Raw genomic sequence first — 11,228 nt, 5'->3', positions numbered from 1 at the left:
CGAGTGCTGGGATTAAAGGCGTGCGCCACCATCGCCCAGCTCATGTCTGCTGTCTTGGACCTGGGATGGAATCCTTGGCTTTGGCAGACTCGGATAGCCTTGCCCCTTTAGTACCACTTCCGGTAGCACTTGAGGCCTCTTTCTTGGGCTTGCTCTATTTTGTGCTTGCCGCTTTCCTTGGCAGATGTTCCTTGATCTTGCCCCGATAGACCCTGTATCTAGAGGTCTCTATTGCAGCTCAGGGTTTACCTTTCCAGCTTCACTCAGTGGCCTCTCAGCCCCTTTGCAAGGACTTCAACCCTGCCCCTTCTTATATTTTGCATGCCTGCAAAAATCAACCTGAGGACAGTGTCAGGTTCTGCTGCCAGTTTGAGATAGATGGCCCTTCCACTATGGCTGTAGTGACCTTCTGTGTCTTGTCAGCTAAATTTGGGGAAATGCTTCCCTAAGTGGTTGTTTTCATTTGATGTCATTCTCAGTTCAAGCTCTTTCTTTGAAAATAAATTCATTTTCTTAAAGAAAAAAAAAGCACTATTGTTCTGTGGACAAGTATGTATGTGTTTCTACATGTATGCGCAAATGCCATGTTGTATATAGATACCAAGATATAGATAACTTTATGGAATTATTCTCTCCTTGCCTCTTTATGTGGGCTCTGGGCATTGAACTCAGGTTGCCAGATTTGCTTTTACTTGCTGAGCCATCTTGCCATCTGTAGTTGGCATTTTTACCAATTGGATCTTTATTGTCTTAATGCAAAGTGTGAGCTGTCCTCTCTATTATAGATGTTTTGTTTGCATCTTCCTGACCTGCAGCTTTAAACTTGTTCGTGTTCCTTTATCTTCATGCTCCTTTTCACCATCTGACTGAGCAGGTAGCAGTAACCGTGCTGCAGCCTGGATGCCATCCATGCCTTCTTGAAATCTCTTTCACCAGACTGCTTCTTAGCCTATTACTTTTAAATTTGCCCTCATTCCGGTTTTAAGGGCATGGCCAAATTGTTGTAACACAAGTGGCCTCTACCCCAGTTCCCAATAGAATCCTTGTTCCCCTGTGACACTTTGTGAGCCTGGCCTTCAGTGTCCACATTTCCATTTTGAATGCCCACCAGAATGGCATGGTAAGTTTGCTTATAATATTCCAGGCGTTCTTTACACCATGAGCTGCACGTTATAGATCAGGCTTATCCTACCGTGGTCCATTCCTCAGTACCAGTTTTCCGTATTAGTTTCTTTTCTCATTGTTGTGACAAAAGCAACTTAAGCAAAGGTTTCTTTGGCCTCCAGTCTGAAGAGACTATTGTGGTAGTGAAGGTGTGTTGGAGGGTGCTAAGTCCGTGGTCAGAAAGCAGAAAGATGATGCAGGTGCCGGCTGCTTGCCTTCTATCCCTTTTATTTAGTATGAGGCCCCAGTCCATAGAATGGTGCCACTCACATTCAGGCTGGGTCCTCAAGTGAGACCTCCCTGAAACAGATGCCTGCAGGAGCACTCGTACAGCATCCCACATGCAGTCACCTGCAGGACATCTCATCGTTCTAGCCTTGCTTTCATACGACTGTCATACCTACCGTTTCTGTCTTTTTAGTGGTTGTTTGACATGTTGTAGAATTGGAAACAGTTGCTACTGAAGAAGCGAGTTAATATGGGAAATGAACCACAGTGTAGTTCAGTCCAATGGTTGCTGTTACAGCCTTTATCCACAGACCGAAACTGCTGTTTGGAGAGCAAGTCTACTTGCTTCCGTTTCCTGCATGTACTGTCCCTAGAATATCTAGTTCTGATTTTGTGGATAGAGAACAAAGACACTTGGACGTGGCACTCTCCTAGATTTCAAGTGTTCCAGGCTCTTCATAGCAAAGAGAGCTGGTGTGTTGGGATGGATAGGGCCAGGTTTTAGCTGCTCAAGCCCAGAGTACAGAGGTCATTCAGGAGGGCCTATTGACATTAGTATTCTGGGAAGGGGGAGGCTGGAATCTGGAGGCGGAAAGGCACCTGGCCCTCTTGCCTTGAACATGTACATTCCTGGGGCTTCTGTGGCTTCCAGGATCAGTCTTAAATGGTTACAAATCCGTTACGACCCTGAGGATAAATCATTGAAGGGTGATTGTGATGTGTGTGCACCACTGTACACGTGAGTTGTCAAGTTCTAGAAAGACCATTCCAGGTGACCACTGTGGTGGTACCAGGCTGTTGGAAAGCACTCATTTTAACTTTGCCTTTCCAGCATAGACTTCAGCAACAGCCACAAGCTGTAAAACTTGCTCAGCCTGATAGAATATAATGAATTGTATTTTGTCAAAAAATTTTTAGGAATGAGCCGGGCATGATGGCATATATCTTTAATTCTAGCCAGGCAGATCTCTGTGAGTTCAAGGCCAGCCTGTTCTCCATATCGAGTTCTAGGTCAACTAGGGGTATATAGAGGGACTCTTGACTTAAATATAAAAAGGATATAGAAATTAATATTTTCCTCATTCTTTTTTTTTTTTTTTTTTTTTTTTTTTTTTTTTTTTTTTTTTTTTTTTTGTTTTTGTTTTGTTTTGTTTTTCGAGACAGGGTTTCTCTGTGACTTTGGAGCCTGTCCTGGAACTAGCTCTGTAGACCAGGCTGGTCTCAAACTCACAGAGATCCGCCTGCCTCTGCCTCCCGAGTGCTGGGATTAAAGGCGCGCACCACCACCACCCGGCTTCCTTTTTGGTTTTTCGAGACAGGATTTCTCTGTGTAGCTTTGGAGTCTGTCCTTGAACTTGCTCTGTAGACCAGGCTGGCCTCATACTCAGAAATATCCACCTGCCTCTGCCTCCTGAGTGCTGGGATTAAAGGCGTGCGCCACCACCGCCCGGCTCCTCATTCTTTTTCTTGATCTCCCATTTTTTTTTTATCTGTTTATAAACTTAAGAAGAACATACTTTGGATTTAAAACATTTTAAAAAATGACGTGTACATGTGGGTATGTGTGTACTTGTGCATTCACGCATGTGTGTATGTGCAAATGCATACACCATGTCAGATGAGAGGGCAGCTTCCAGGAAGTAGTTATTTGTCCAACCGTTTGGGTCCTGGGTATTGAACTCAGGCCACCAGCTTGGTGACCGGTACCTTTACCCTCTGAGCCATCTCACTGTCCCCATACTTTGAATTTTAATACAAATGTCGATGATTTGTAGGGAGTTGGGTTTTTGTTTTGTTTTGTTTCCTTTTTTTTTTCTATAGTACTGAAGGTTAATTCTAGTGATTTGCTTATGTTGGATTCTGTCTCTAAGCTACATTGCCTGCCTGCTTTTTCATTTTATTTGAGGCATAGTCTAAGTAAGTTGTCCTTCCGTCCCTTGAATTCATTCTGTAGTCTACCTGGCTTTGAACTCATAACCCTTCTATTTGGCCTTCTGAGTACTAGAATTATAGGCATTTCTCATGGTGCTGGCTATAGTTCTTTGGCATGACCATCAAGATTTTCTGAGGCTGGAGCCTGGAACTTTGTGCTTAAGGCTACTTGCTGCTCTTGCAGAGGACCTGGGTTTGATTCTTAGTACACATATGGTATCTCCATGGTGACTCCATCTGCAACTCCAGTTCCAGGGGTCTGACCCCATCTTCAACCTCCAAGGGCACCAGGCCTACATGTGGTACACATACACAGGCAGGCAAAAAACTCATACAAATAAATAAATCTTTCTTTTTCTTTTTTGAGACAGGGTCTGTCTGTGTAGCTCTGGCTGTCCTGGAACTTGCTCTGTAGACCAGGCTGGCCTTGAACTCAAATCCTCCTGCCTTTGCCTCACAGGTGCTAGGTTTAAAGGTGTGGGACACAATACCCAGCAGGAAAATAAATCTTAAGTAAAACCAAAATGGTTCTCTGAGACCTAGCTTCACGCTAGTGGTTGAATATGATATAGGGTAGTGACCTATCAAACCATTTTAGCTGCTACATCACTCCTGCGTCCTTGGAGGTCTTATTTGTAGACTGCTTTGCCTTTTAAGGTGTTGGGTGTTGAAACCATGCTGGGAATATGCTGTAACTCTGGGAAGCTCTCGGGCCCTGGGATTTGGATTAAGATATTTTACTGTGCATAGAATAGGAGTCACAACCAGTTTTGAGTTGCCTCAATGGATACTGGGAAATGAACCTGGGTCCTCTGCAAGAGTGACAAGTGTAGTCCAGCTTCAGCCTCAACTTTTATGTAGGTGCTTAAGTCAGGTCCTCACGTATGTCTTCTTCCAAGTCACACCTATCTCTGGTCTGGTATGCTTTTGGGCCAGTCAGTTATTGACAAGGACTATTGGTTTAGAAGCTCTCTCAGCAATCCCTCTATTCTTTCTTCTGTCACTTGTTTGAAATAGCGTGACCTAGAAGACAGGCATTTGCCTCAACATGACAGAGATGGCCTGAGTGCTGTGCTTATAGGTTGGCTGACCCTCGGTTTGTGGTGTCGGTGTATTCCTCCATGCACAGAGCCTGCAGGTGGAGGACTAAACTCTTGAGTGCTGCGTTTCTAGGGTGTTACTCTCAGAATGCATTGCATGCCTGGTTTAGAAAAGTGGCAGGGAGCAAGGCAGCTGTTGTAGTTGAGTAAGAAAATGAAATTCTGTGCTGTGGGGCAGCCACTTCCTGCTCAGTGGAACCCCACCTGCCCTAACTGTTCCTGCGGTAATTACTTTGTGTGTCCCAGCCATCCACCGTTGGTAGTACTTCATTCTCCCTTTCCAGAGCTGCCCTGTGACACCAGGAAGTGGGACATAACAAACCTGGACAGTTAGCTACCTGGCAGCTCTCCCAGGTAGTTGTGTATTTGGGTCTGTTGTGTAATGAAGAATCATTTGGTATCTTCTGGAAGAATTAGGAATTGAGGCTGCAGCAGATTCTGTGGCCTGCCTGCCTCTAGGAAGACCAAATCTATAGTAACAGCACCCATAATGTATGTAATCTTGTTAGGAAGGGCTGAGGCTGGGAGGGAACCCTGAACCCAGCTATACACGGGCGCAGAACTGAAGGTGATTCTGGACATTGGGCTTATTGGGCTTGGTGGCCTGTGGGAGGAAGATGTGAACTCTGCTGTTCTGGAGGTAAGCACACACAGTGCTAGAGGGGCCATGTCCTGTCAGGCAAGGCAACCATGGTCTGCTGGTCTGGTCTTGGGTCTGAGCATGGGAGGAGAACTTGGCAGAGGCATGCTTGTGAGGGATGGTGCATGGCTGATTCCACCACACCCTACTCTCTTTTTCTTTAGGTAGAACTAGAGGAATTGAATCTAGGGCCTCACCTGTGCTAGTCAAGAGTGAATTTAGCTCAAACCCTCTGACTGTGTTCAAGGGCTCTCCTCCATAACTCCTGTCTCTGACCCTGCCATCTCTGCATCTTAACCTTCAGAATGCATGTAGGTCTCCTGCTCTGGCAACTCTTGATATGCCAGCCGTTCTCTCCCTTCTCCAGACTCTGGAAAGTTTGAATCTTAATAAATACTTTTTGAGTTTATCTCCCAGCCATCTGTGTGGTTTTTTTTTAATGCTTTTTACAAAGATTTTAAAATGTTATTTGTATGAGTGTTTTGCTTGCATATATGTATGTGCACCATGTGCGTGCCTGTGCCTAGTTCCTGTGAGACCGGAAGAGGTCTTTGGTTGTCTTGTAACTAGAGTTACAGATAGTTGTGATTCACCTTGTGAGTGCTAGGAACCAAATATAGGTCCCCTGCAAGAACAGCAAGTGCTCTCCAGCCCTTCCACAGGCACGTATGTGGCAACCCCCTAACTGTTTATTCAGCATTTTGCCCTAGGCTTTTTCATAACAGCACATATAAACATGTGGTTGATACTCTTCTATGGATTTTTTTTTTTTTTTTGAGATAGGTTCTTGTTATGTAGGTCTTGAGCTCAGGATTCACATGTCTCAGCCTCCCTCATTACCTGATTCTGAGGTTACCAGTGTGTACTATCACTACTGGCCCTAATAACATGTGCACATGCTTGTGCCTGAGTACATGTGTGCGTGCGTGTACCTATGTGTGTTTGTGTCCTTATGAGCATTTGTGCGTATGGGTATAGAGGTCAGCCTTGGGTGTTTGTCAGATGGCGTCCACCTTGTTTTCTGAGGTGGGACTCATTGGCCTTGAGTTTATGGGTTACTGTAAACTCAGTGCTGAGATTTTGTACCTGTCTTTTTTGTGGTTTCTGGGGCTTGAACTCAGTTCCTCATACTACTGAATGAGCTGTCTTTATAGCCTTTTCTAAGCGTTTTAAAAATGTTTATAGACACACAGAAGTGGAGAGATTGTGCTGGTGGCCGATATCTCTGTTGTCCTGTCTTAGAATAGCCATCAAGTAAGCTATATGTTTTGGAATAACTCTTTAAAACACCCAAGGCACGCATGGTTCAGATATGGCCAGGCATGACTTGGTGGAGACTACCTGGGTTCCATTTTCCCACCCCTTCCCCTACAAAGCCCCAAACAGAACCTGGCTAATATAAGCCAAGGCAGTTAGCAGCCATTCATTATTATTGTGTGTCAGCTCAGGACTTCCCGTGGTTTCTGGAATTTGACATTTTAATGGGCCTGTTGGAGACATTCTTGTTACTCTACCGTCACTGGTCTACTCCTGTACAACCTTCTCCCAAAGGCAGCAGAGTCGGGAAGGTATTGAATGAGGTAATGAGGCGTGGGCATGTCTTTCTGAATAGGTCCCCTAGTGAGGCCCAACCACAAGGCAGCATCTGCACACCTGACCCAGCTCCTGATCCCAGAATGTGAATAAGTGCTTGCTATTAAGATGGCCATGGTCATCTGCCAAGGACGTGACATGAACATTTGTCTGCTGTAGGGTGCCTTGATTTAAGCAAGTCTTTGATGGATGTTCTTGTAGAAAGGGGCTTGGCTTCCTGTGAATTCTTGGAATTATTTCCAGGTTAAGGATCAAAGGTGGGGAGGGGGGACGGCCAGAGGCAGCGTAGTCATTTCATTATTGAGGAGTCTGCAGAGTTTCTTCAGTGATGGTGAGGAGGACAGCTTGTTTACATTTTCCTGCCAGCCATCTATCTGCCTTTTTTTCAGTGCTGGCTCTCTCTGAGTCAAGCTTCTGACCTTCAGGGCTGCTTTGGTTTGCTGTAGAGTCCTTGCGTGCAGGCTGATTGCTCTTTAGAAATTGCGCTAGTAGTGGCTTTCCCCTTTTGTTCTTTCTGATTATATTGTTTGTAAAGGTATTTTGTCTTTTTTCTAGTATTCTGTAACTTAAAAGTACCTTAAGTGAGTAAAATGTACTGTAAAAGGCAGCTATGCATCTTTTTCTTTGAGACAGGTTTTCTCTGTGAAACCTGGCTGTCCTGGAACTCGTTTTGTAGATGAGACTGGCCTCGAACTCAGATCCACTTTCCTCTGCCTCCCGAGTGCCAGGATTAAAGGTGTGCGCCGCTGTGGCCACCTGGCAGCAGCTCTGAATCTTAAAAGGCTTTCCTACAGTCTGAACGTATGCATGCATGTGTATGTATCTGTGCCACACCCGTGTAGAGGCCAGTGGTTGGCATTGGATAGCCTCTCCAATCACTCTGTACCTTATTTTTATTTATTTTTTCAGACAGTAGCTCACTATCTAGCCTTGGAATTTACTATGTAGTCTAGGCTAGCCCTGAACTCAGGGAGAGCAACTATCTCTGCCTCATGAACTCTGTGGTTAAAGCCATGTGTTCCCATGCCTGGCTTACTGCCTCATTTCTTGAGATAGTCTTTCACTTAACCTGGAGTTTACTGCCTGGCTATAGACTTGGCTTACCATCAAGCTCGTAGGGTCCCTGTCTCTGTCTCTCACGGCTAGGATTTTATGTGTGTATTTATTCCCATTCCTGGCTTTTTTAGGTGGGTTCTGGGAATTAAGACTCAAGTCATCAGGCTTGCATAGCAAAGTTTTACCCCCTGAACCATCTCCCAGACTTGTGAAAGCTGTTTGACCACATGCTCATGTCATTATTTAGTTGTTTCTTCTTGTGTCCTGTGGCTATAATATAAATGACCCCCTATACACAGTAGATAAACACTCTGCTGATGAGCTATCCCATAGTCCTGTGTACAGCCTTCAGCGTCACACACAGGCTGTTGTATATTGATTGGTATTGTGTGGGCCATGACAAGCTGGCCACTCATGAGCCCTTGCACCTGCCCCTCCTGCCGTATTTGTAAGGATAATGCATGTTGTCTAGCTTCTTGGCAGGCATCTCCACATTGTTGGGTGTGTGCTGATAACACTGGTTTTAGTTTATGTTTCCTGGTGTCTGAGATGTGACTGCACGCATCTTTTGCTGGAGCCCTTCAGGTTGACCTCTAATATGCCTACTTAACATGTCTTTTCAGATGAGGGAGTCGGAGTGGTTATTGTCTGGCATGGTCCTGGATCAGAGCTCTTTTTTTCCATTTCTCTTTTGAGATCATCTCTTCCATGTTGCCAAGGCCAGCCTCGAACTCCTGGCCTCAGGTCATCCTTCCACTTGTGGAATAGTGAGGATTTTAGGTGTATTCCACTGTGCCTGGCTTCTATATTTTTTAATGGTTCTTTTTGTGGTGCTGGGGATTGAACTTGGGGCTTTTGCACGAGTTGGGCAAGCATTAGCATGCCTCTTTGTAGCCTGAATGTCCTGGAGCTCACTGTATAGACCAGACTGTCCTCAAACTCATAGACATCAGCCTGCTTCTGCCTCCTGAGTGCCGGTATTAAAGGTGTGCTCTTTTATACATGCCTCTTTTCATGAGAAATTTTTATTTCATCAGTTTTCTAACATTTTCAAATATTCCCCCCCCCCCCCCGATTTTGTTAGGCAGTTTTGTAGGGGCAGTGTTTTCCCAGCAGGTGTTCACAGGCCTGGTAGCAAAGCCTTGAGTCTTGGCTTTTTCATGTAGCTTTCAGGTCTAGTCTGGGGAGTCCTCACTCAGGACAGTGGCTTGGAGGCCTTGAGTCTTCCAGGTTGGCTTCCTCCCTGCTGATCCCAGCTTGCGGATTCGATGATCTTTTACAGCTGCATTGTACCCATTCTGCTATTACAGATTGGCCCTGCTCAGCCCTGTATCCACTTGGTATTCTCCACTTGGGGTATGTTTGTGATGTTTTGTTAGATGAACGTGGAATCTGCTCCAGATATGGTAGCCTTTGGTTTCATAGTGGCTGTGGTTGCCACTCTGGCACACCCTAATGAAGACCTAGGTGGCTTATAAGACTGTCTCTGTGGTAACCAAGAGTCTGCATCACACAGCACCTCTTGGCTCAGTTGGTTTGTGCTGAAGAGGGAGTGTGGCTGGTGTGGGCTGGCCTCGTTCTTCTTGCAGCGGTTCTGTCCCTCAGACTGGAGGGAGGGCATCCTTAGTTTCTTCTAAGACATTGAATCAGGCAACTTCTCAGAGTAAAGAACAGCACAGACAGAGCTCAGGGCTCCCCTAGGCCAGGATAGCCCATGCTGCAGGCACAGATGACTTCCAGAAGTGACAGTGACTCCCCAGGAGGTTGACTTCCCAGGTAGGGGCTGTGCCAGGCTCTTAGGTGCCTCAGGGCTGCATAGTTCCAGCCAGCTTGGCCTGTTGTGCAGCACGTGGGAGTCAGGAGAATACTGGAGTATGGTTTCAGGAATTAAACTGTTCAGTACTGTTGGAGGGAACGTTCTCCAGGTTAGTAGTGCATAGACAGGGGATTATGGGACATTACCCGAGAGGAATGATGACCAGCAGTGTCGTGTTCCCAATTGCTGGAGTCTAGGTGCAGCTTTTATATACATTTGGAGAAGCTGACTGACCACAATAGGCATGTTGGCTCTCAGGAGAATGCTGAGAGGTGGTGGCTGTTTTGACACCATGAGTGGAGATTAACATGTAGCCAGCAGGCCCAACTTTGCTAGGGCTCAGCTCTCCAGCAAGCTCTGAAGTTTACATGTATTTTGTGTCTGGTGAGGTCAGTGGCCCACCTTCCGCAGGGTGTGTAATGACTTCAGCCCTTCCTCATCTGTGGGGGTCTAGAGGCATCACTCGAGAGGTGTGCCCACAGATTAGGTCATGCACACGTACAGGCCTCTCAGGTGCCTGTGTGGAAGGGACTAGTGTCTGTCTGTCCTGACATGTGAAGGAAAGTAACCACAGCTGCCAGACAAATGAGTAGATTTCCCAGGAGAATCCAGTTTGATGCTGCAGGTTCCCTGACAGCCTGCCTAGGGGCCTCCTTCCCAGGTGTCCTCAGAGCTGACTTCTTGATCCCTTAGTCTACCCACACACTTTGAGCTTCTGAGGAGAATGTATTTCTGACACGATGTGGTTTTTAACATCTGCATGTTACTTTATTCATTTATCATCTGTATCCTCAAAGATGGCAGAGGTCTCTGCCTGCCTTCATGTGTTTCCTAAGGAGATTGTTATGTTTTCATGGTTGTCTTAGACGGGCTGGTGAAACAGGAAACTGCTGAGATAATACTTTTCCTAGTGGTTTTGATGAGGGCATGTATTCATGACTTCATGTCTCTATGTACTTAGCATGAAAATAGAACACAGGAGAAGTGGGAGGCTTGAACAGGAGAGCCTCAGCAAAGGGTTCCTTCAGGTCCTCCCTGCCTGGCCTTCATGGTAGGATACTTGTCTTGTGCATCCCAGCCGCATAGCCAACAGTGTTTCTGGCCAGAGGTCAGTGCTCAGGCTGCCAGGCAGTGCCCACACCCATCAGACAGGTGTCTTGCAGAGAAGAGAGATGGGCAATAGAAAAATAGATAACTGTAAACTGGGAAGGCCCTGGATTATGTCTGGGGAGAGAACCACCTCAAATGAGCTCTGGGGTGCAGCTGGGAGGGAGCAGGAGCACCTCTGTACCTCGTCCAGCTTCATTTGTCCTACTTAAAAGTCTGCTTTTGGTGCATCTGTTAGCATAACTGCAGGGCTATGATTGCAGTCACTGGTGCTCTTAGAAAAGGATGGTGGTGGTGACCACTCTGGACTGTCATTGAGACTGGTGCTGTCATGTTCGTGAAAGTTGGCCATTGGCAAGCACCAGCAAGAGTTGCTAAATGAACAGAGTAGCCTGTAGGATTCTGTTGTTTGCTGTTGGTGAGTTGACTATTCATCATGTTCTCGGGATGGGGGATGGGGATGGGGGGTGGTCGTTGTTGTGGTCATTGTGGTCATGTCATCCGCTGCTGTTTCTTACAGTACAATCCTGCCTAGGGCAGACTAGAAGAGACCAGCCAGTGTCAGCAGATATTTTTCTTTTCTTTTTTTTTT

General features: G+C 46.1%; 1 protein-coding gene across 3 annotated transcripts in view; it reads left to right on the top strand.

The window, feature by feature from the left end:
* Positions 1 to 11,228, top strand: part of Tfdp1 (transcription factor Dp-1) — a 43,160-nt gene that overhangs the window by 3,322 nt on the left and 28,610 nt on the right. The gene's annotated exons all lie outside the window — the stretch shown is intronic.

The sequence above is a fragment of the Microtus ochrogaster genome, unplaced genomic scaffold (genome assembly GCF_000317375.1).
Source record: "Microtus ochrogaster isolate Prairie Vole_2 unplaced genomic scaffold, MicOch1.0 UNK7, whole genome shotgun sequence".
Taxonomy (NCBI): domain Eukaryota; kingdom Metazoa; phylum Chordata; class Mammalia; order Rodentia; family Cricetidae; genus Microtus; species Microtus ochrogaster.
The sequence above is the reverse complement of the archived record's forward strand: the minus strand, read 5'-3'. Positions and strand labels throughout refer to the sequence as shown.